At 36.9% G+C, this 25,948-nt stretch overlaps 1 pseudogene across 1 annotated transcript; it reads right to left on the bottom strand.

Moving 5' to 3' along the window:
- Positions 1 to 23,829: 23,829 nt before the first annotated feature.
- On the bottom strand, positions 23,830 to 25,208 carry LOC309821535 (transcriptional enhancer factor TEF-1-like; annotated as a pseudogene). Its single transcript has one exon. The product of its transcript is annotated as a transcriptional enhancer factor TEF-1-like (transcript).
- Positions 25,209 to 25,948: the final 740 nt, after the last annotated feature.

Here is a 25,948-nt window from a genome sequence, read left to right on the forward strand (position 1 = left end):
GGGGTAAGATGTGGAGATCACCTTTCTCTCCACAAATACATCAAAAATACACCTACAAGTGGCACAACTCCTACAGAACACCTACTGAATGCTGGCAGAAGAGCACAGACTTGCAAAAAGGGAAGAAAAACCCCACATACCTGGGTACGGCAAAAGAAAAAACAGAGACAAAAGAATAGGGATGGGACCTACCCCATTGGGAGGGAGCTGTGAAGGAGGAAAAGTTTCCACACACTAGAAGCCCCTTTGTGGGCGGAGACTGCAGGTGGCAGAGGAGGGAAGCGTCAGAGCCGCGGAGGAGAGCGCAGCAACAGGGGTGAGGAGGGCAAAGTGGAAAGAGCCCTGCACAGAGGAGCAGTGCTGACCAGCACTCACCAGCCTGAGACATTTGTCTGCTCACCCACTGGGGCGGGTGGGGGCTGGGAGCTGAGGCTCAGGCTTCAGAGGCTGGATCCCAGGGAGAGGACAGAGGTTGGCTGTGTGAACACAGCCTGAAGGGGGCTAGTGCGCCACGGCTTGCTGGGAGGGAGGATGGGAAAAAGTCTGGACCTATGGAAGAGGCAAGAGACCACTGTTTCGGGGTGCTTGAAGGGAAGGGCTCCTGTTCCATGTGCCCACAGGTGACAGAAGACCTAAGTGAGCTTCAGAGATGGAAGTGAGCTGTGGCTATCATCTAAGACCCCAGAGGTGGGCAGAGACTGCTACTGCTGCTGCCACCAAGGATCCTGGCTGCAAGCGCAGGTCACCACCTACACCCTCCCAGGAGCCTATGCAGCACACCACTGCCAGGGTCCCGCTATCCAGGGTCAACTTCCCCAGGAGAACACACGGTGCAACTCAGGCTGTTGCCACGTCATGCCAGCCTCTGCCACCATAGGCACGCCCCGCATTCCAACTGTGACTACTGTACCCCTCTCTCTCCCCAGCCTGAGTGAGCAAGGGAGCCCTGATGAGCTGCTACTTTAACACCCTCCTGTCTGGGCAGGGAACAGACACCAAAGGGCAGCCTACATGCAGAGGCAGGGCCAAAACCAAAGCTGAGCCACAAAAGCTATGTGGACAAAGAAGAGAAAGGAAAACTTCTCTGTGCAGCTTCAGGAGCAGTGAACTGAATCCCCACAATCAGCTTGATAAACCCTGCATGTGTGGAATACCTGAATAGACAATAAGTGGTCCCAAAATTGAGGTGGTGGACTTTGGGGGCAACTGTATACTTGGGGTTTGCTTTCTAAGGTTGATTCGGTTTGGTTTTATGTTTATCTTAGTTTAGTTTTTAGTGATTGTTTTTATTTGTGGGTTTGTTTATTCGTTTGGTTGCTCTCTTCCTTTTCTTTTCTTTCACTTTTTGTGTGTGTGTATATGTTTCTTTGTGTGATGTTGTCTGTTCAGTTTTGCTTTTACCATTTGCCTTGGGGTTGTCTGTTCTTTTTTTCTTCTTCTTCTTCCTTTTCTTCCAAGCTATGTGGCTGGCAGGGTCTTAGTGCTGCAGCCGGGTGTTGGGCCTGAGACTCTGAGGTGGGAGAGCCGAGCACAGGACGTTGGACCACCAGAGACCTCCTGGGCCCATGTAATATTAATCGGTGAGAGCTCTCCCAGAGATATCTGCCTCAACACTAATAAGACCCAGCTCTACCCAACAGCCAGCAAGCTCCAGTGCCGGACACCCCATGCCAAACAACTAGAAAAACAGGAACACAACCCCACCCATTAGAAGAGAGGCTGCCTAAAGTCATACTAAGTTCACAAACACCCCAAAACACACCACTGGATGCAGCCCGGCCCAGCAGAGGGACAAGATCCAGCCCCACCCACCAGAGCACAGGAACCAGTCCCCCTCACCAGGAAGCCTACACAGGCCACTGAACCAACCTCACCCACTGGGGGCAGACACCAACACCAGATGTAAGAGGAACTAGGAAGCTGCAGCCTGCAAAAAGGAGACCCCAAACACAGTAAGTTAAACAAAACGAGAAGACAGAGAAATATGCAGCAGATGAAGGAGCAAGGTAAAAATCCACCAGACCAAACAAATGAAGAGGAAATAGGCAGTCTACCTGAAAAAGAATTCAGAGTAATGATAGTAAAGATTATCCAAAAACTCGGAAGTAGAATGGAGAAAATACAAAAAATGTTTAACAAGGACCCAAAAAAACTAAAGAGCAAACAAACAATGATGAACAACAAAATGAATGAAATTAAAAATACTCTAGAAGGAATCAATATCAGAATAACTGAGGCACAAGAACAGATAAGTGACCTGGAAGATAGAATAGTGGAACTAACTGCCACAGAGCAGGATAAAAAAAAAAACGAATGAAAAGAATTGAGGACAGCCTCAGAGACCTCTGGGACAACATTAAATGCACCAACATTCGAACTATAGGGATCCCAAAAGTATAAGAGAAAAACAAGGGTGTGAAAAAGAGAAGAGATTTAAAGACATTATACTTGAAAATTTCGCTAACATACAAAAGAAAATAGTCAAACAAGTCCAGGAAGCACAGAGAGTCCCATACAGGATAAACCCAAGGAGAAACATGTCAAGACACATATTAATCAAACTATCAAAAATTAAATACAAAGAACAAATATTAAAAGCAGCAAGGGAAAAGCAACAAATAACATACAAAGGAATCAGCTGATCTTTCAGCAGAAATTCTGCAAGCCAGAGGGGAGTGTCAGGACATATTTAAAGTGATGAAAGGGAAAAACCTACAACCAAGATTACTCTACCCAGCAAGGATCTCATTCAGATTTGATGGAGAAATTAAAACCTTTACAGAAAAGAAAAGCTAACAGAATTCAGCACCACCCAACCAGCTTTACAACAAATGCTAAAGGAACTTCTCTAAGCAGGAAACACAACAGAAGGAAAAGACCTATAGTAACAAACCCAAAACAATTGAAAAAATGGTAATAGGAACATACATATTGATAATCACCTTGAATGTAAAGGGATTAAATGCTCCAACCAAAAGACACCAGACTGGCTGAATGGACAGAAAAACAAGATTCATATATATGCTGTCTACAAAAGACTCACTCGAGACCTAGGGACACATACAGACTGAAAGTGAGGGGATGGAAAAAGATATTCCATGCAAATGGAAATCAAAAGAAATCTGGAATAGCAATACTCATATCAGACAAAACAGACGTTAAAATAAAGACTATTACAAGACACAAAGAAGGACGCTACATGATCAAGTGATCAATACAAGAAGAAGATATAACAATTGTAAATATTTATGCACCCAACATAGGAGCACCTCAATACATAAGGCAAATGCTAACAGCCATGAAAGGGGAAATTGACAGTAATGTAATTATAGTAGGGGACTTTAACACCCCACTTTCATCAATGGACAGATCAACCAAAATGAAAATAAATAAGCAAACACAAGGTTTAAACAATACATTAAACAAAATGGACTTAACTGATATTTATAAGACATTTCATCCAAAAACAACTGAATACTCTTTCTTCTCAAGTGCACAAGGAATATTCTCCAGGATAGATCACATCTTGGGTCACAAGTCAAGCCTTGGTAAATTTAAGAAAATTGAAATCGTATCAAGTATCTTTTCTGACCACAATGCTATGAGACTAGATATCAATTACAGGAAAAAATCTGTAAAAAACACAAAGGCATGGAGGTTAAACAATACATTACTAAATAACCAAGAGATTGCTGAAGAAATCAAAGAAGAAATCAAAAAATACCTAGAAACAAATGACAATGAAAATATGATGACTCAAAACTTATGGGATACAGCCAAAGCAGTTCTACGAGGGAAGTTCATAGCAATACAATCCTACCTTAAGAAACATCTCAAATAAACAACCTAAACTTACACCTAAAGCAATTAGAGAAAGAAGAACAAAAAACCCCCCAAAGCTAGCAGAAGGAAAGAAATCATAAAGATCAGATCAGAAATAAATGAAAAAGAAATGAAGAAAATGATAGCAAAGAACAACAGAACTAAAAGCTGGTTCTTTAAGAAGATAAACAAAATTGATAAACCATTAGCCAGACTCATCAAGAAAAAAAAGGAAGACTCAAATCAACAGAATTAGAAATGAAAAAGGAGAAGTAACAACTGACACTGCAGAAATACAAAGGATCATGAGAGACTGCTACAAGCAACTATATGCCAATAAAATGGACAACCTTAAAGAAATGGACAAATTCTTAGAAATGCACAACCTTCCGAGACTGAACCAGGAAGAAATAGAAAATATAAACAGACCAATCACAAGCACTCAAATTGAAACTAAGATTAAAAATCTTCTAAGAAACAAAAGCCCAGGACCAGATGGCTTCACAGGTGAATTCTAAAAAACATTTAGAGAAGAGCTAACACCTATGCTTCTCAAACTCTTCCAAAATATAGCAGAGGGAGGAACATTCCCATACTCATTCTAGGAGGCCACCATCACCCTGATACCAAAACCAAACAAAGATGTCACAAAAAAAGAAAACTATAGGCCAATATCACTGATGAACATAGATGCAAAACTCCTTAACAAAATACTAGCAAACAGAATCCACCAGCACATTAAAAGGATCATACACCATGATCAAGTGAGGTTTATCCCAAGAATGAAAGGATTCTTCAATATACACAAATCAATCAATGTAATACACCATATTAATAAATTGAAGGATAAAAACTATATGATCATCTCAACAGATGCAGAAAAAGCCTCTGACAAAATTCAATACCCATTTATGATAAAAACTCTCTAGAATGTGGGCATAAAAAGAACCTACCTAACATAATAAAGGCCATATATGACAAACCCACAGCAAACATCATTCTCAATGGTGAAAAACTGAAACCATTTCCCCTAAGATCAGGAACAGGACAAGGGTGCCAACTCTCACCACTCTTATTCAACATAGTTTTGAACTTTTAGCGACAGTGATGAGAGAAGAAAAAGAAATAAAAGGAATCCAAATTGGAAAAGAAGGCGTAAAATTGTCACTCTTTGCAGATGACCTGATAGTATGCATAGAGAATCCTAAAGGTGCTACCAGAAAACTACTAGAGCTATTAAATGAATTTAGTAAAGTAGCAGGATACAAAATTAATGCACAGAAATCTCTCATGTTCCTATACACTAGTGATAAAAAATCTGAAAGAGAAATTAAGGAAACACTCCCATTTACCATTGCAACAGAAAGAATAAAACACCTAGGAATAAACCTACCTAAGGAGACAGACGACCTGTATGCAGAAACCTATAAGACACTGATGAAAGAAATCAAAGGTGATACAAACAGATGGAGACATAGTCCATGTTCTTGGATTGGAAGAATCAATACTGTGGAAATGACTATACTACCCAAAGCAGTCTACAGATTCAATGCAATTCCTATCAAACTACCAAGGGCATTTTTCACAGAACTAGAATAAATAATTTCACAATTTGTATGGAAACACAGAAGACCCCAAATAGCCAAAGCATGCATGAGAAAGAAAAACAGAGCTGGAGGAATCAGGCTCCCTGACTTCTGACTATACTACAAAGCTACAGTAATGAAGACAGTATGGTACTGGCACAAAAACAGAAATATAGATCAATGCAACAGGATCGAAAGCCCAGAGATAAACCCATGCCCATATGGTCACCTTATCTTTGACAAAGGAGGCAAGAATATACAATGGAGAAAAGACAGTCTCTTCAATAAGTGGTGCTGGGAAAACTGGACAGCTACATGTAAAAGAATGAAATTAGAACACTCCCTAACACCATACAAAAAAATAAACTCAAAATGGATTAAAGACCTAAATGTAAGGCCAGACACTATAAAACTCTTAGAGCAAAACATAGGCAGAGTACTCTATGACATAAATCATAGCAAGATCCTTTTGACCCACCTCCTATAGAAATAGAAATAAAAACCAAAATAAACAAATGGGATCTAATGAAACTTTAAAGCTTTTGCACAGCAAAGGAAACCATAAACAAGATGAAAAGACAACCCTCAGAATGGGAGAAAATATTTGCGAATGAAGCAACTGACAAAGGATTAATCTCCAAAATATACAAGCAGCTCATGCAGCTCAATATCAAAACAAGCAAACAACCCAATCCAAAAATGGGCAGAAGACCTAAACTGTCATTTCTCCAACGAAGATATACAGATTGCCAACAAACACATAAAACAATGCTCAACATCACTAATCATTAGAGAAATGCAAATCAAAACCACAATGAGGTATCACCTCACACTGTTCAGAATGGCCATCATCAAAAAATCTACAAACAATAAATACTGGAGAGAGTGTGGAGAAATGGGAACCCTCTTGCCCTGTTGGTGGGAATGTAAATTGATACAGCCACTATGGAGAAAAGTATGGAGGTTCCTTAAAAACCTAAAAATAGAGCTACCATATGACCCAGCAATCCCACTACTGGGCATATACTCTGAGAAAACCATAATTCAAAAAGAGTCATGTACCACAATGTTCACTGCAGATCTATTTTACAACAGCCAGGACATGAAGCAACCTAATTGTCCATCGACAGATGAATGGATAAAGAAAATGTGGCACATATATACAATGGAATACTACTCAGCCATAAAAAGAAACGAAATTGAGTGATTTGTAGTGAGATGGGTGGACCTAGAGTCTGTCATACAGAGTGAAGTAAGTCAGAATGAGAAAAACAAATACCGTATGCTAAGACATACATATATAGAATCTAAACAAAAAAAAATGGTTATGAAGAAACTAGGGGCAGGACAGGAATAAAGACACAGATGTAGAGAATGGACTTGAGGAAACAGGGAGGGGGAAGGGTAAGGTGGGATGAAGTAAGAGAGTGGCATGGACATATATACACTACCAAATGTAAAATAGATAGCTAGTGGGAAGCAGCTGCATAACACAGGGAGATCGACTCAGTGCTCTGTTACCACATAGAGGGGTGGGAAAGGGGGGTGGGAGGGAGATGCAAGGGGGAGGAGATATGGGGATATATGTATGCATATAACTGATTCACTTTGTTATAAAGCAACAACCAACACAACATTTTAAAGCAATTATACTCTAATAAAGATGTAAAAAAAGATATGAAATAAGCAGGTGTAGATTTTTTTTTTTTTTTTTTTTTTTCGGTACGCGGGCCTCTCACTGCTGTGGCCTCTCCCGTTGCGGAGCACAGGCTCCGGACACGCAGGCCCAGCGGCCATGGCTCACAGGTCCAGCCGCTCCGCGGCATGTGGGATCTTCCCGGACCGGGGCACGAACCCGTGTCTCCTGCATCGGCAGGCGGACTCTCAACCACTGCGCCACCAGGGAAGCCCAGGTGTAGATTTTTAATGGCAAAATTCCTTCTGAATATTTTATGCTACTAATCACCAAAAAAATTGAATTAACTGTAGACCTTTAGAAATGTATTGATCATTTCCTCTGTACAACACTTTAAAAAGTTTTTAAAGTTCATAATAATGTGACTTTGATAATTATTAAATATTTGATACATTTGAAAAATATGTATTTATATCTGTTCCAAGATATTATCTATTTTTATGATTATTCCATGGACAAAAAAAAGAATTTTTAAGAAATATATTATCACTATTATGAGCATGCAGGACAAACATTTATATTATATTTAGATTGTAAGGTTATTTGTTCATATTTTCATTACAGGTCTTAATTGATTTAAATTTTATAAAGACTACCTGAACATCTTACATTGCTTATGAGATAATATACAGTATTAAAATGATACTTATTTATAGGTAAATTAAAAAGAAATAAAATTTTCTCATTTTTATATACTCTGATATTTTTTAAGGTACTAGAATTTTAAGATTGTCTCAATCTTAAACTGAACTTATTATTATTATGTATTTTACTATCTTTCACAGCATGCAGTCCAACTGGGACCATCTTTTTGTAGATTATAAATTCTTGCCTTAATTTGTACTTTAGTTTCTCTAATATATATCTGGATCCTACTACCTGGACCAATTAGGCTACTAAAACAAGACAACACAAAACTTATTTTGATTATTTGTTATTGTTTAACCAACTACACCAAAGCTTAGTGCTTTAAAAGAGCCACCATTGTATACTTCACGTTTTGGAGGGTCAGGAATTTGGGCAGATTTCAGCCAGGTGATTCTTCTTTTCAATGTTGCATTGTCTAGAGTCAGTGGTATTCAGCTGGCATCTGGACTGGTCTGAAAGACCCAGCTGAGCTTCACTCACATGCCTGATGCCTTGGTGGCAAGGCTAGAAGGCTGAGCATAAGTAGGGTTCTTCGTTTCTCCATACATCTTAGGGTCTCTCTCATGATCTCCTCTGCAGAATGGCTGACTATTTACAATATATGTGGTGGTTCTTAGAGACTAATTTTGAGACTAGCGTGATGCTACTTCTGCCATATTAGTCAAAGTAGTCCCAGACTAGTCCAATTTCAAAAGGAGGGGAAACAGAACCACTCCTCAAGTAGGAGAAAGAATCCTTTGTCGCTGGTATTCTTTCACAGCACCATTGCCAAAGAAAGTGATGTCTTACATTTTTAACTTTGTCTTTTTGCTATGTATTGCAACATTTGGCTTGGGAAAATAATGAATATTTAACATAGTTTTTGTTATATATCATTTAACAATAAAACTATACATATAGATCTGAAAGTGAGGCTCTGCACACTATAAAGTATATGAAACAATTTTATGAAGATGTTGATCATTAATCAGATTGCTTTTAATAATTGTAAAATAATAGTTCCTAATTTAAAAAAAACAGGCAACATTTTAAGTGCTTTCTATTCTTTTCTTGTTATTTAATTCTCCAATAATTTCCCAAGAATGCACTATTATAATTCTTGTTTTATAGATTAAGAAACTGAGGCACAGAAATATTGAGAAAATTTCTTAAAATTACAGAGCTAGTAAATTGTATACCTGGGATTCAAATCTCATCAATCTGGCCTTAGAATTTATATTGCCTTTCTACTTATCCTTTCAAGATATAATGATTCCAAAATATTTCCACAGAAAGATTTATAAAATCTGGCAAATATAAAGAAATTACCAGGATTTTAGTATCTCCTAAGTGGCTAGTGACACAGTAACAATATCAGCAATTTATTCTCAGTGTCACTCCCTTTATAGATTATTTTGGGATTATTATGTTTTTACAAACACCCAGACAGGAGTAGGCCTCTGAGACTTTATGAATTAATCAGTTGAATGGCTGTTTAGAATTAAAATAATTCATAGTAAGGTAAGAATTGTTATATTATTTCTCCGAGCTCTATAGATTGTGAATTTATGCTGATATCCATGACACTTCTCTTTGAGTTGTTATATGTAAACAATCCTAGCTGTATGTATGTTAAACATGATTATCTTCAAGTCATAAAATATTTTTTACTTATACTTTTATTACTTATAATTTTACTTACATTGTTCATTAAGTGCAATTTTACTAGTACTATATTAGCACAACAGAAATACATTTTCAAACTGTCTTCTAAGTGTGTACTTTAATTATAAAGTCCTTCAGAAGGTAATTTCTCATTGATAGTTTGTAGAAATATGTGAGCTAAGTGGAAATACCATTATTTAGAGAAAGTTAATTTCCTTGTGTATTTTATAATTTGAGAACATATAAAAATGATCTTTAAAATTCTCAGAGATGATATTTAATCTCTTTTAGAAATTAAAAAGTGTTTCTGGTTAGATATAAACATCTGGGATGCAAAGACACGCAATGAACTTGAAGTCATTCTCTAATGTTCTTATTTATTTATTTTTTCGGTACGCGCAGGCTCAGCAGCCATGGCTCACGGGCCCAGCCGCCCCACGGCATGTGGGATCTTCCCGTACCGGGGCACGAACCCATGTCCCCTGCATCGGCAGGCAGAGTCTCAACCACTGAGCCACCAGGGAAGCCCCTAATATTCTTATTTCTTACAAAGCTGTTTTGGCATTTGGAGGATAATCTGAGCAGAAAAGAAAAGCATAGGAATTCAATGAAGTCATTGATTAGTATTCATCCAAGTCATTACAGAAGTAGTTCTAGACCTTCTGAATGTGAACTCCTATATATATATATATATATATGAGATACCCATTCTGAAATAACTCAGATATCTAGTTTGTTGTAGGGAATCATGCTTATTGCAGAAAATCTTAAGCAGGACTCTTCTGACTTGTGTCAAGGAAAAAAGGAATACATTAAGGAGCCTTCTCTAAATATTCACAGAACACACTAGCTTGATAAAATCCTTATAAGACATGTTGTTTAGCAACCTTTTAAAAGTTGTTTAATCTAACATCTCCCAAACTCATTTCCTAAAACTTACATTTTAAGCAAAATCTCCTGATGCCCTGATTATTAACAAACACTTTAGGAAATACTACCTTAAAATATAATTTCTGTAAGTATTTCAGGACCTTCTTGTGTATTTGGGAATAGCACTGCTATATTTTTAGTGGGATTATTTACCTTTTTCTAAATGTATAGCTAGTTGCTTGGTTAAAAATACAAGTCAAATGGCAATCCAAATAAAATCCAAAGGAAACAGATGAAATAATACATACAATATCTTTTTGATATATTGAATATGAATAATATTGAATACTGATTGAATGATATAATTTAATTTACCTAATATATCCAAAATATGAGTTAAATGTGAAATCTATATAAAGTGATATTAATGAAATACCTACAATTGTTTTTCTCACATGAGGTCTTAGAAATCTGGTGTGTATCTTTACATCCACAGAATATCAATAAGGAATACTCACATTTCAAGGTTTTGATAGCCACTTTTGGCTAGTGACTACCAAATTGGGCAGCCTAGCGCTGATTCATGAAACTATTTTATTTACACACTTTTAAATTTTAATTTCACAACTTCTCACACAGTCACACTTATTTGTTTCAATAAGTAGAAAGCTGGTGACTTCAGAAGTCTGTCTAGAATTTGATATACATTTTAAAATTTTAATTAAATTTGTGATATAATTATATCTACAAAAATGCACCATGCAAAGAGTCAGAAACATTGACAATCTGTCCCTAGTGATAGATGTTTATAGCTATAACCAGCAGAGGCAACTCCCTTCCCCTTTACCCCCTATAAAGGAAATGAAAAATATTTCTGTAGTTGCTATAAAATTATTCACTTAAAGGAACAAGAAAGTTTGAATACAATACTATTCTCAAAGTCCTGATGGGTGAAACAGTGCAATGAATGGAACTTCTGGTGTTTATAGTAATAAAATCCCTTGGAGAGTGTCCAAAATCCATTTGCCTAATACTGAATTGTGTGTTCCTAATGCTGTGATAGTGGCATTTCAGTCTATTCCGGAAGAACAGATGCCCACTGTTTTGGTTTTGCAGATTTTCACAGGAGATTGGCTATGTCTACTCACTAAATGGCAGAACAATTTAGAAAATACCTCTGGCCGTACCTTCATTTACATTGATTAAGAGTGCAACCTTTGTAGTAACATAATCAGAACTATGTATAATCCAGCCTTTCTAAATTGCACTGCCAGCTGATGAAGAATCTGAATTAATGTGACTAAAAGCCAAAACCAGAATTATTTTTATAATTTTATAACTGTGCGTGCCAACAAAATTTAATTTTTATTAATTTTGATACATATTGAGAAATAGATGTTAAAACTTAAGGTATGTAAAGTGTCCCATTTCTTTTTAAATCTCTGTCATGATTTTTTTCAAAATGTCAGTGTTTAAAATAATGTTTTTATACTACAATAGTATTATTTTCTGATTTAAATACAAAAAGACCATATAAAGTTAATTTTTATGTACCCATCAGTGATAGATACAATAGATACGTGTAAAGGTTCTGCTAGTAATTTGAGATTCTGATTCTAATCCAAAAGGGCATAGATCTGTTGGAAGGAGCAGCAGCCCATGGTGACATTTAATTTATTGCTCAAAGAAGTTGATAAACAGTGCAAAACTGATAATTACAAATTCAATTCCATTCAATTTCAATTGTTTTCCTGATGCTGCTTATCAAGCCTATAATTAGTTTCTTTTTGATTTCCTAGATAATTCACCATATGAGATTTTCTCTCTTCCCTCTTCAGTGCCCTAAGCTGGGAATCACTCCCCCTTCTATGCAGTTTAAAATAGTAGAAAGATTATACAGTTTGGTTTCAGGAAATCAGGGTTTCAGTTAAGGTTTTACATTTATTAGCTGTACTGTTTTGTTTAAGTCATAGCACTGTGTCTCTCTGTTCTCATTTATAAGTAAAAATAGTCCCTAACTCATAGCAACAATGTGAAAAGAGAATGTGAGCATGCACATTGAAATTTCACGGGTTGCCTGTTGTGAATAAATCATTGTTTAAGACGGTGGTTCTCAGCTTGGTCCTGGAAAGAGCAGCATCAGAATAATGGAGAACTTGTTAGAAATGCAAAGCAATTAAACCCCATTCCAGACCTACTAAACCAGAAACTCTAGGGGTAGAGCCTAGTGATCTATTTTAACAAACCCTGCAGGTGATTTTGGTGCTTATTAAAGTTTGAGAACCAGCAGTATAAAAGAATCCTACTTGTCTTTCAACTCGGCATCAGAGTCTTGCCTGATATAGTCTTCTGACATCCCCTTGTAATTTGTGTTTAATGATTTGTCAAGGTGTCACTGATAATGACATTCGACTTTCACACATGGCTTTATGACATGAATTATTCAATATTTAATATGTAATGAAAATCTCTAAGTAGAAGTTAAATATAATTACATAAAACACAATATAACTCATGTAGGTATCTATTTGGATATTAGTTTTAAATTTCACCTACCTATGGAATTGGCAAAGACATCATATATCACAACATGTTAGAATCTAGGAAATACCATTGCTTTACTCCAATTTGTATTTTTCTTCTTACATTGTTCAAATTCTGGTGATTTCTTTCCTCCTCTCCTCTCCCCCCTCTTCCCCCTCCCTCCCTTCCTTCCTTCCTTCCTTCCTTCCTCCCTCCCTCCATCCCTTCCTTCCTCACCCCCTTCCTTCCTTCTTTCCTTTCTTTTCTTCTTTCTCTTTCTTTCTTTCTTTCCCTTTCTTTCTTTCTTTCTTTCTTTTCTTTCTTTCCGCCCTCCCTCCCTTCCTTCCTTCCTTCCTTCTTTTCTTCTTTCATAAATGCCATTATAACATCTTCTGCCATGTTTGCTTTCTTTAAATAGTGCTGTTGGTACTATTGCAACTGCATAGAATGGCTTCATGCATTTGTTTTTAGTTCAGTTTAGATAAACAATTTCTTTTAGAGTAGCAAAGAAGATGAATAGAAGACAAAGAGAAGTATAGAGGAGAAGAGCAGGGAAAACAAGCAATAAAGGTGTTATTTAAGAAAACCTGTTGATTTTTGTGCATCTGTGTGTTTAGTTACAATGTAGAATATTTTCTTACTCGGGGTTGAAGGAGAAAAAAACTGCCATGTATAATGCCTGCCTTCAATACATTTTTTTTTCCTCTTTTTCTCTATCAATTCTAATACTTCTGTGTTCTGTCTTCTGCCAACACTGCTTTAATGGCTTTGTGTTTTATGCTTCATTCCTTTGGGCAAAAAGAATAAATCCAAATTGTTTACAAGCTACAACGTGGACTTCCTATAAGAAAGAAATATATCTTTATTAAGCATCTCTGGCTACAGTTGTTCAAGGTTTTACTACTTAGCCATTCCTAGCCCACTGCTTGGTGATTTGCAAAAATATTCTTATACTATAAAAAGTATATATATTTTTGCAGTTATGATTATTTTATTTCCTATTTTAAGAGTCTTGTTGATAATAACATAATGATTTATTATAAGCATAATGTGATTTATGAAATTACTTATGTGACAGGAAAAAGCTCTACATGCTTTAATTCATTTAATATTAATTATAACTTTATATAAGTACTATTATTATCCCCATTTTAGAGATGAGTAAACTGAAAAAAAGGGAGTTTAAAGATGAACATATACACACTACTATATTTAAAATGGATAACCAACAAGGACCTACTGTATGGCACAGGGAACTCTGCTCAGTATTATGTAACAACTGAAATGGGAAAAGAATTTGAAAAAGAACAGATATATGTATATGTATAACTGAATCACTTTGCTCTACAACTGAAACTAATACAACATTGTAAATCAACTATAGTCCAATATAAAATAAAAACAATAGATGACCACTAATAAAAAAATGTAATAATAAATAAATAAATAACCTCTTCAAGATCACATACTAGAAGTCGTAAAGCAGGGATTTAAATGATGGTGATCTTGTTACAAAGTGCTTGGTATTAGCGGTTTCAAGGTAACACCAAAGACAAGACTTAGGAGTAAAGTCTTAAACAATTCCACTTCAATCATCTCAATCTGTTTTTATTTTCTTTTTAGCAGGGCTAGGGGAAAGTGTCAGCATTAGCTGAGTTTTACACAATTTTGAATTTTAATTTTTGAACATTTGAGAGAGGTAGGAATCTCTTCAATTGTCAAGCTACTATTTTTGAAGAAGAAATATACACTTTGCATGAAAAACCTCAGGAAAAGATGAAGAAGGAGGTGACTTCCTTCTCTTTTACCCCTCACTCCCCAGCCCCCAAGTATTTCTGATACTGATGACTCCATGATGGAAAAGCTTCTTAACTCAGAGGTGCCTGCTCTGACACAGATGCAGAGAGAATGCCCAATTATATTTATTTTGATTGAGGATATAATTATCTACTTTTTCCCTTTAAAATAGTCATGGCCTTCCTTGGGAAATTTTATTTTGCATGATCTTCATTTTTTTTTTTTTTCACTTAGTTTGCCTTTGAATTCTTATCACATTTTATCTTTTTTTTTTCATTCTTCTAGTTTATGATTTTATGTCTTTGGTTTCTTTGGTTCGCTCTTGTTTTATGTTTCTTTAATTATTCATATTTATTTTAAAAATCTGATATTTTCCAAGCAGGAATGAAGTTAAGTTCAAAGAGGTTTTTGCCTTGGGACACAATATTTAAGAGGACAGGAAAACTCAGTAATCAAAATATGTAATATTTTCATACAATATCTTTTAAAAAATCACCAGCAATCTGTGGCTCGTGGGCTGGTCATCTCTTTTTGTAAATAAAGTTTTATTGGAACAAGCACTGGGATTAGATGAGATGAGTGAGGTACAGTTATGCAAGTGCAGGGTCAAATTCTGTTTTTATTTAAATTTTTGCTATTTTTTTATTATGGGTTTTGAATTACTTTTATTTTTTTAAATACTGCATTAAATATTATTTACATTGATTATGTACTTACTTTGTGCCCCCTTGAATTTTCCACCCTGAGGCAACTGTCTCCCTCACATTACCCTAGTCCCAAACTGAGAATATGAGGTTTTTAACTGCTGTTGTTTTAAGTAATCCTTGGAGCCCACTTTCATACTCTCGTTATTGTTTTCTCCATGAGATCCACAACTAAAAATCTTTCCCCCCAAAATGATTATTTTTATACATAACACTTATGGATTAGTAGATTTTAAGTCCTTAACATATGTCAAGCTATGTAAAGAATGGCCTACTATGCAAATTCAGAGTACAAGTTCTACAGATCTCTTATTTTTCAAATAAAACATAATAAATCTTACACATATCAAATTAGGGTGAATCCAAGTATCTAATTCTTGGTATACTTTTCAGATTTTCCAAAACACTGGAGGGTTATGGAATCCATGATGGTGATCCGAATGACTTCCACACTTAAACTGGACCCAATTTGCCTAAAGAGTAAAAATCACTGATCTTTCCTCTATTGCCTTTGCTCCTTGGTGTCACGTGGTGTCCCTGTTGAACTCTAGCCCTCCACAAACAACACCCGTTGCTGGTCCTCTTTGTAATAATGTCTTTCTGGTCTGAGATCTAGCACAAACTGCCATCAACCTCCACAGCAAAGAGGTCTTTACTCTTTGTAGGGCAAACACAATTAAGTTTCTTTGTGTTAGCCTATTCCCAGTCTTTATTCTTAGAAATCAAGCTATGCATTAGGTCTTCTGGCATCAACCTCATGCCAGGAAGATGGTAGCTATCCTCCAAAGAAACTATACTCCTTGTCTTGAGATTAGTTCAGCAGCCTAGACTCCCACTGCCTTCAGGTAACTTGGCATCAGGATTCTTGTTGCACTTTTATGCTCAGAGTCAACCCCCCACCAATACATGTCTCCTAACTTTGATTCCAGTGATCTGGTGGAGAATGCTATTTGTTTCCCTCCAGGAAAGTACTTAGATATTTATGTATATTGGATCCCCTTCTTCTCTTATAATTTATTTTCTGTTTTAGCAATGCCGGGTACTATAGAATCACAAAGGAAAAGAAATTCTAGGATAGTAGTTTTCCATAAAGATTTACAGAACCAAGAAGGCGAATCTCTCCAAAGGGAATGGATGAAAAGTAATTACTTAATTAAATTTGTTCCCTGTAGTTGAGGAATACTTTTTTTTCTTCCATTGTTTACCTACCTCAAACCATAGAAAAAAGGAACTCAGTATATCTTTCCTCTAGGACATTCTATTTCCCGAGGTTGGAAGCACATTTCAGCTAACACAGGGACTGATATTGAGCCATATCTTCTGGAGGGTGTCAGTTTCCTGTTGCTTTGCTCTTTCCTCCACACAGACACAGTTGGCTCTCATTACTGTCTTTTTCTTTTTTATCAGTCTTCAAGTATTTGTCATCTCCTGCCTGTCTCTACCCTTCCACCCACTGCTAATCTTTCTTTCTGTGCCCAGACTGTAGAGGATCTTTAGTTTAGCATCCATAAGGTTAGATTTGTAGACCACTGGCCGGGATCAAAACCAATTTGGGGAGAGAATTGGAGGCTTAGGCTTTATATGTAAGGAACAGTTGCATTTACGATTTCATAAGATATACACTTGGCCGTTTAATATTTTGAATGCCATTTATTTAATTTTCTATTTTTAAACTTTCTCTATTGGTTAAATCCCAAGAAGCAGCAAGACGAGGGGTTTTTTTGTCTTATAACTTTCAAAATACTATTATATATGATCACATATATAATTCTCATAAAATTTCTATGGATTAGGTGATCAGTTGTTTCTTAGGTGAGTAATTAGAGATCTTAAATAACATTTATAAAATTGCATGGATTGGTAGTGCTAGGATTTGAATCTAGGTTTCTTGGGTCCAGATGCTGGCCTCTTAATCCCTGTGTCGGAACACATTAGCCTTTCAGAAGCTCCTGCAAGGCCCTCTGACACTCTGGCATCACTTCACCATTTCATTACTCCATATAGCATTTCACTTCCAAGACAGGCTCTAAGTTTTGTCAAATAAAAAGTGGGTGAGGATTTTAGGATTGAGGACTAAGGCTTGCTCCCTTTTCCTCTTTTACTGTCTCTCAAGAGCAAGAATCAGATGAAAATCAGGGTCTGTGTTACAAGAATCATTGTGTACAATTACATAAATATCCTCCAAATGCAATAAGAAAGGGGCCAATTTTCTGAAATGGTTCATTTACGAACGGTGTAGTAATAACGGTGTAGTAATACCAGTAATGTTAAATACAAAGGACAAAAGCATGGAATACACAAAAGGAATCAGAAAAATCATTCACTTTTAAGTTAAAGAAGTCCTTTAAGCAATTATTTTGCCTGAATTTTAATTATTTTGTATGTCAAATTTCCATGTCGGGTAGAAGCAGCCAACAACTAACACGTCAGAAAGTTATGCCAATATTCCCTTACAACAACTGTCAAACTAAGGATATTTCCCTGAGGAATAATTAAAAATGGCACACAGTCTAGTACAATCAAGGTGAAGTTTAGCCAGTGACTGGAGCAAACTATAGGTTTCAGTGTGACAAAACTTGTGTGAAGATATTTCTAACATTACTATACAATGTCTTGAATTTGATTCGATATTCCATCACAGGTATGAGAACATATAATTGGTCTAAATGTAAAAAGAATACAAAGGAAGGGGCTAAATTCCAACTTTTTCTGGTTACTGTCTTGCTTTGTGGATTATATCAATACCGTTTCAATGCAGGATAAAGGACGTCCCTCCTAGCGTGGGTTCTTCTTTTTAACTCCCTACAAACATAAGGAAAAAATGGCAACAAACATAAAACCACCTCAAAAAAGTGACAAAAGAATGTGATCCATCAATTTGTAAATGCCTTCTAAAGCTTTCCTTAATAAATTAGACATGTCAAGGTAAGTAAGCCACTGGCACAAAAGATTACCATGTGTCTTATAGCCCAGTCACTAATTAGGACTGAATTTTGCCTTTCCATTTGAAAAAATTACATTACTCCCTTTTTCCTTCATTTCTGAAAACAATTTGCTAACCACTGTCATCAGGAAGTTTGTTTTTCTTTTCGTGAATCTTACACAAACAGTGGTTTGTGCTAGTTTCCCAAGGTCTACAAATATTTTGGTCCTGCTGCAGTTTTGGCATATGACCCCACAATCAGCATCAAACTAAGCCAAATATATGTACATGGAAAGGCAATACAATTTTTTCACTTATTTTTCTTTGCCATTCTGAAAATAGTGTTGCCCCTCAAAAGAAAGAATTATTGGTTTGTTTTATAACTTTAGTGAAGAATATAATTTTTGCAACCACTTTTTAGTCTTTTATCTGCTATCTGCAGTGATAATATAATTCAAGAAATATGGACCCCAGATATAAATATTCTATGATAAAGAAATTTTTTAATAAAGTCAATTAATTTGGAATGTTCTTATTGACAGAGAATTTTGTCTTTTAAAACCTGGGGTTTAGTCTCAACTAACCATTTAATTCATGGACCAAAGCCAGCCTGACACTTGTTTTGTATGGCCAATGATCTAAAAAGGATTTTTATATTTTTAAGTGTTTGAAGAAAAATTTAAAAACAATACTTAGTGTCACATTAAAATTACACAAAATTTAAATTAGTGTCCATACATAAAGTATTGCTAAACACTGGTGTACATAATGTCTGTTGCTGGTTTTGCATTACAACAGCACAGCTGAGTAGCTGAAACAGAGACCCTATGACTCACAAAGCCTAAAATATTATGTCTCTCTACAGAAAAAGTTTTCAGACCCCTGTTCTAGATGAATTGAGGGAAGTGATTAACCCTGCCAGGGAGTCTGCTTCATATATTAAATGGAGACAGAACCCCTCCTCTAATTGAAGAAGGTGGTACTATAAAATGGTATCCCAAGTTAGATGGGGGTTCTTGGATTCATGAAGCTAGAAATGGCTAACATGTACTTACCCAATCAATATTTCATTTTATACATGAATGATTAGATAAATTACCTAAGTTTACACAGCTTAGGATAGTAGTTGTGAAATATGAAACCAGATCATATTACTCACAGATGCCAGTTTTATATGCTTAACACTTATTGGTCCTTGCATCAAAATTTTATATACATTTTTGTACTTAATCTTCACAACCTTGAATCGTAGGTATTATTATCAACATTTTATAGCTTAACTGAGCCTTGCAGAAGTTAAGTAACTACTTCATTGTTTAAAATTAGTAAGAGGTAGAGACATTATTCTAACTTGGGTGTCTCTGACTCCTAGGATTTTACATTTAATTATAAACTGATGCCTTCCTTTGACAGAAATCTTTATTTCCTTTTACTAAAGTTATAAGAAAGTACACATATTGTGAAAGAAATGAGTATGGTCCTTAATGATAATATTAGGGAACACTGACTTGGAACGCCCTTTGCATGGAGGAAACTAATGTTAATTAATGCACAAGGGGAAAATGCTTCAGTTCTACATGTAGTGGCATTACTTGTGCATTTGTTGGGTGAATAGTTCTGAAACAATATTGAACAGTAACATAAAGCAGGTGGAAATAGGCATGTTCTACCCAATTTCAAGGTATGTTTCAAGAGCATGTGTTTTGTATTTCAGTTTAAAGAGCAAATTGTTATGATTATCTTACATGATTTTGATGGTTTTCATTTTATAAAAAAATTTTCATATATATTTTACTGTACTTTCAAATCAGATAGTTGGACATTTTTATTCTTCATTTGCAAATGAGAAAGTGGGAGAGAAAAGTAAACTAATTCCCAGAGAGTAATGAGCAGAGGTAGAGCCAAATATCATGGCCCCAAGTATTAGTTCTGGGCCTGTTAGTGTATTCCAGGCAGAAAGCTACTGGTAACACCACCATACTTTTGTCAGTGGCCAAGAATAAAGAGAACTGTCTGGGTTTGAGGGACAGAGAGGCAAAAGGAATTTTTTTTTCCTTTCTCATATTAGTAAATAAACCTCATTAACTTTTTTAAAGATGTGAAGCATAGAATAAAACTGGCTATTATTTAGTTCAAATTTACTATATTGTTTATATTTTTAAATTTTGCTTTGGTTTATGGTTGAAGTTTTTTTTTTTTTTTTTTTTTTTTTTTTGGCGGTGCGCGGGCCTCTCATTGTTGTGGCCTCTCCCGTTGCGGAGCACAGGCTCCGGATGCGCAGGCTCAGCGGCCATGGCTCACGGGCCTAGCCGCTCCGCGGCATGTGGGATCTTCCCAGACCGGGGCACGAACCCGTGTCCCCTGCATCGGCAGGCAGACTCTCAAGCACTGCGCCACCAGGGAAGCCCATATGGTTGAAGTTTTCTATTTAATTCAGTATTTAGTGAGTAATTCTACTGTTTATAATTTATTGACTTTTCTTCTTCTGAAAAACACAGGGAGGAGATTAAATCAAAGTTGACAGACCTATTTTTCCTCCATTAATTGAATAGTATGATTTATTCAAATATGAAGACAGTAAACATTTTTATGAGTATTTACTTTTCATGCCATTCATGAGACATTCCTATTAAAGTATGAACATTTTCAAATGCAAAACAAATATGTCTTTGATTGGCTGAGTGAATTCTATAGAGAGAATTTCATAGAACAGGCCGTTTCATTTTGTGTTGTTAGGATAATCTGATGAACACCATTGTTCCCTTTATTCAAGAACTAGCGGGCTTTGCCCAGAACAAAGATGCTATGACTGCAGCTACAATTTTATTTTTCAGATTATAGATTGTAACCATCCTATTACACTAATATGTTATATTCAAATAGATTTCATTGCATATTACTGTCTATCAAGAATAGAGAAAAAGTATTTCCCTGAATGAATCCAAATTATGCTGAAATCACACAAATGTGGAATTAGCTACCAATTTATTCCATAAAGCAACTGGGGATTGTAGCCTATTCTGTATTGAAACAAGAACCTTAAGGTTAGGATTTAGCATTTTAGAAGTTTTATCCGTGAGAGTGCCTATTACATTTTTAACCTTATTCCTCACATAGGTGCTAAATTATCTACTAAGGAATCTAGCATAAGGAAATTACAAAATGATTTTTCTTTTTAAATTTTTTGTCTTTTCCTACCTTTCTATTTTTGTTCAAAAAATTAGAATAAACAGAATTAGTAACATCATTCTACAGTCATGCAAGCACTCTGTCGGAGACCTAAAAAATACTGGATCCATGTTTAACTATTATAAAGACATACAGTTCAGAAGAGAACTGGATTCAGAGAAGAAAAATTTTATTCTAGTGGAATGATCTTGGAAATATTGGAATATTTTTCCTCAAAAGAATGTTCTGCTGAGTAAAATCCACATTTCATGTTTCAAATGAAAGCAATAACAATAGTAACAATAAAAAATAAATTTATCAGGGTATACGCATATTGAGGTCTCTGAAAGTCAGGGGTATTCATCAAAAGAGACCGTAACTGGCAGTTACGATTTGTGCAAGTGGCATGTATTTATACAATTTTCGTATATTTTCTCTCTGAAGTAGGAAGCAAGGTGACCTCTTCAGAGGGAATGGGGAAGAGCAGGACTAGCGGGTTTAGGAGAGGAGAAAAGGTTTAAAATAATTAGTGCAATATACACACCCTCTGCACACAGTGAACGCTGTCCAACTGACTTGAAACTATAGATAGATTTGCAAAGCCTAAGACTGTTTGTGATCCTGCCATTTCAACTGAACTCTTGAATCAGTTTGGTCAAGCACCATGCTAATAAGGTCAAAAAGGCAGTCAAACTGGTTGTCTCACTTGAATGATTGTGTGACTAAAGTGACTAGTGGAAACAGCCTTAAACTCACATTCACCCCCAAACCTTGTCTTCTGAAAAACTGTCCTGTTTCTGTTTCTGTATAGTCTTGCTGTCTACATTAATGTTTCTCAACATTTTAGAGCACATACTTCCTGTAGAAAGCATATTCAAGTCTATGCCCTCTTTTAAAGTCTCTCAAATTCTAAACAATTTATTTAAAATCCCAAAAGACAAAAGGACTTTCAACTGCTTCTTCAAAATAAAGATACCTTTTCTTTATCTTTATGCATTAATGCCTATTGTACAGGAAACTGTAAGTTGAGCACGGGCTCTGAAACTTCACTTCTCCTGTTATCTCCATAAGCCCATTAGGGAAATTGTGTGCTAGTAAACATCTTTTAATAATAAAAACCTTCCTACTTTCTAACATCTAATTCTTGTTAACTGTACATTGATACTTAACTTTATATACTGAACTCACTGGGTATTAATTCTATATTTACCAAACACCATCCACCACAGTTATCATTAATGCAGACACAGTGGAAAGTAGGTTATGGCATTTATAAAATTGAGTCAGTAAAGTCTCATTTGTGGCTTCCACTGTTTATACATTAAAATCAATCTTTGTATAAAGATGATGGGACAAATCAAACCCAGACCTACACTGTAATTTGTTGTTTTGGGGTATTTTTGTAGGGCAACAAGGATCTACTTGAAATTCTTTTTTAGTAAAACTATTAACCAGTTGAAAGGACCAAAAGTATTAACTAATTGAAAAGACTCAATATAATCACACATGAAAAAATATCATACAATGAGCATCTTTCAGTGATCCCTTAGCAACTTTACAGAAAAAAAATTGAAATTTGATAGTGTCCATACAAGGAGACTAAATTTCAGCATCTTATGTTCCCTCCTATGAATCATGCGCATGTCCTAGGTGGGCTCCCACTCGCTTTTGCCCCATCTAAGAAATGTACCTGATGCTAAGTGTCCTTGAGGATTTTTTTTTTTACAATATAATTTTATATTTTTTAAATATACTATATATGTTAAGGATAAGGGGTGAAGTTTTCTTCCTCTGTAATAGCTGTTTCAAGAGTTTAATGGATTAGGAGATTAGTTTTAACCTTGAGGAAAAATGTACAAATTTGTCTCATTAGGATATTTCTACCAAGCATTTTTTAAGGCTATATTTTAATGTTGGTTTCAAAAAGAAGGAAAAGTTTCATTTAAAAAATAATTTAGTGAATTACGTTCTTTCATAACTTCCACCCTAATTTGTTACAAAGATAAGTCTAAAGATTCTTAGTTTTGTGTACTAATTTACATTTATATTTAAAGATTAATTTTACTTGTATCTTAAAACAAAATTTTTATGTTGAAAAAAACCACTTAATACATTTGTATAAAGGCAGTAAATGTCCAATGGTAAATGCTCTGTCAATTTTTTTTTCTACCACAACGAGAAACAGGTCTCTGCAAACAGAGACTTGGGTTCTTAAGGTTCAACTTTCTGAGGAACTGTGGGCTGTGGATCTGAATAACACACAGAAACACTTGATTTCTCTTTTTACAACGGTACCAGAACTTCACAGCTACAATGAGTATGAACACATGAAAAAATGACTTCGCTCAAACAGGATTTAGAAAAGTTGGGGTGACCTCAGGGCCAGGGCAGCATCCCTGCGTGGTGAGGTTTACAGTCAGTCGTTCAGTCATGGAGAGAGTGTGTGTGTGTGTGTATACAGATATCTATATATATAAATAACCATGGCTAGTCATTTACAAGCCTGTAAATGTGATACTGTGCTCCATGTTCACTCTTTGAAACTTCAAATACACAGGCCATGCACAGGAGAGTTTCTTGTGTATCCCTGTTTGTTACCACAATAAAACTGTGAAGTTTTTCAAAACACTGTTCATCATATATTTCTCTGGTAAGTGTTCGAGCTTGTGGATGAAACTGATCATATATTCACACATCAGGGACCGGTTTATTTGGTATACAAATCGGCCATTCTCAAACCTTGCATATTCCCTCTCTACTTTTTCTACTACTTGCTTCCCAAAGAAGCAAACTTTGGTGGAACAGGTGACTGTCATATTCTCAGAACTCTCATACTGACTGGTCACGCCGTAAAAAGTCCCGGCATCATCTTGAATACCGCAGTTTAAATCAGCCCAGAATTTTATGAGGAAGAAGGTATTTTGAAGGCCCTTTCCAAACAGTTCCTTTAAGACACCTTTCTTTTCAGGAAATTTGTCATAAATCTGACGAATGTCCACTGATTAGAGCAATGGGTCACTGTAAGAATGGTTGGCATGCCCAACGTGCACGAATAGGTGTTTGTTGTACGAGTCTGGGTCTCGCTGCTGTTTGAGGAAAGCTGAGAACTCCACCAGGCGGAGTTTGGTCGTGCCAATGGAGCGGCCCTGCTAGGCCGGGACCGAGGGAGCTGGGGCTGACGCAGGCTCAAACCCTGGAATGGGGGCTGTGACCGCTGGCTGGATGGGGTAGGCCTGCTGCACGAAGGGCTTGACGTCTTGCGAGGATCCAGGCTGTCCTGTTTGTATCATTCCCGACCAGAACCCCGACGCCCCTGGGAAGGTGGGGCGTGGAATCCCTGGCAGCCCCAGCTTGCTGTAAATGGCAGTGGCTGATACGATCTGGGCTGAGGACATGGCGGCCACGTGCTGCTGAGCCTTATCCTTTGCAGTCTGATCCTTTAGCTTGGAACGAAAATCACAAGATTTCCTTCTGGCAAGAACTTGAATGTGACTAGAATGTGACACCTTAATGGCGGCTTCAATTTCTGGAACTTTCTTTCTTGCTAAGAACTGTATATGACTAGACACCTGTTTTCTGGTCCTCGTCTTCCCGGTCATGGGTCTGACGTATCTGGCTATAAATTCATTCCTACCATACATCTTGCCTTCATCTGATAAGATGATTTTCCTCCTCCCACACGGTGGATACATAGCCAAGACTTCCTGAAAGCACTGCTCAATGTCGGGGCTCCAGACCCCTTCTGCATCATTGTCAATGGGCTTATCTGCTGAGTCACTCATCCTTTCCATATTTTCGGCAGGGATCTCACTGCCACTCCAGCTGCTGGGCTCAATTTTGGCGGTTGGATTTTCCAAGACGAAGCCTGGAGTCTTTTCAAGAAAATAAACCGAAAGGAAGTTTTCCAGGGAGAGTCTACTCCAGGGTTTGGTGTTAACTGCGACTCAGTCTTTTTTGGGCACAATGTTTCTGCTGACTCCTGAAAATTTTCCTCATGAACGTGCAATGAAGCAGCGGCGGCGGCAGCAACAGTGCTGCCACAGCGCCCAGTGAGTCAGAGGCAAACTTCGGTGCCGCTTCCTCCGCCTTCAGCTCGAGCCCGGTTCCCATTCCCCCGGCTGGGCCACCCTCCCCCGCCCCCAGCGCTGCTCCTGCCCCTGGGCCGGCTGGACGTACTGGGCTGCTGCTCGCGGCTCTGGGCAAAGGTGGACGGGGTGGGGTGGAGGGCTTCACTGCATGGCCTGTCCCCGAATGCGGCCGCCCTGAGCCCGGGCCCCTCAGCGCGGACTGGCCCGCAGGGTGGAAGCGAGTCTGCAAAGTGCTTGGTGGGCGCCCGCAGCGGCAGCTGCAGAGGCTCAGCTGGGCTCCAGCCGCCTTGAGAATTTTAATAGCAAAAAGAAAAAAAAAAGAATTTGATCTTCTCCCTATTCTCATATAAGTGAAGGCAGTCAAGACGGGTGCAGTTTGGAGAGGGAATATTGCACTAAAACAGGGATCACTAAGAAGGAAATAATATTGTTATAATTTATGTCGAAGAGTGTTCTGCCTATGTTTTCCTCTAGGAGTT

Source organism: Grampus griseus (genome assembly GCF_964374135.1).
Source record: "Grampus griseus genome assembly, chromosome: 4".
NCBI lineage: Eukaryota > Metazoa > Chordata > Mammalia > Artiodactyla > Delphinidae > Grampus > Grampus griseus.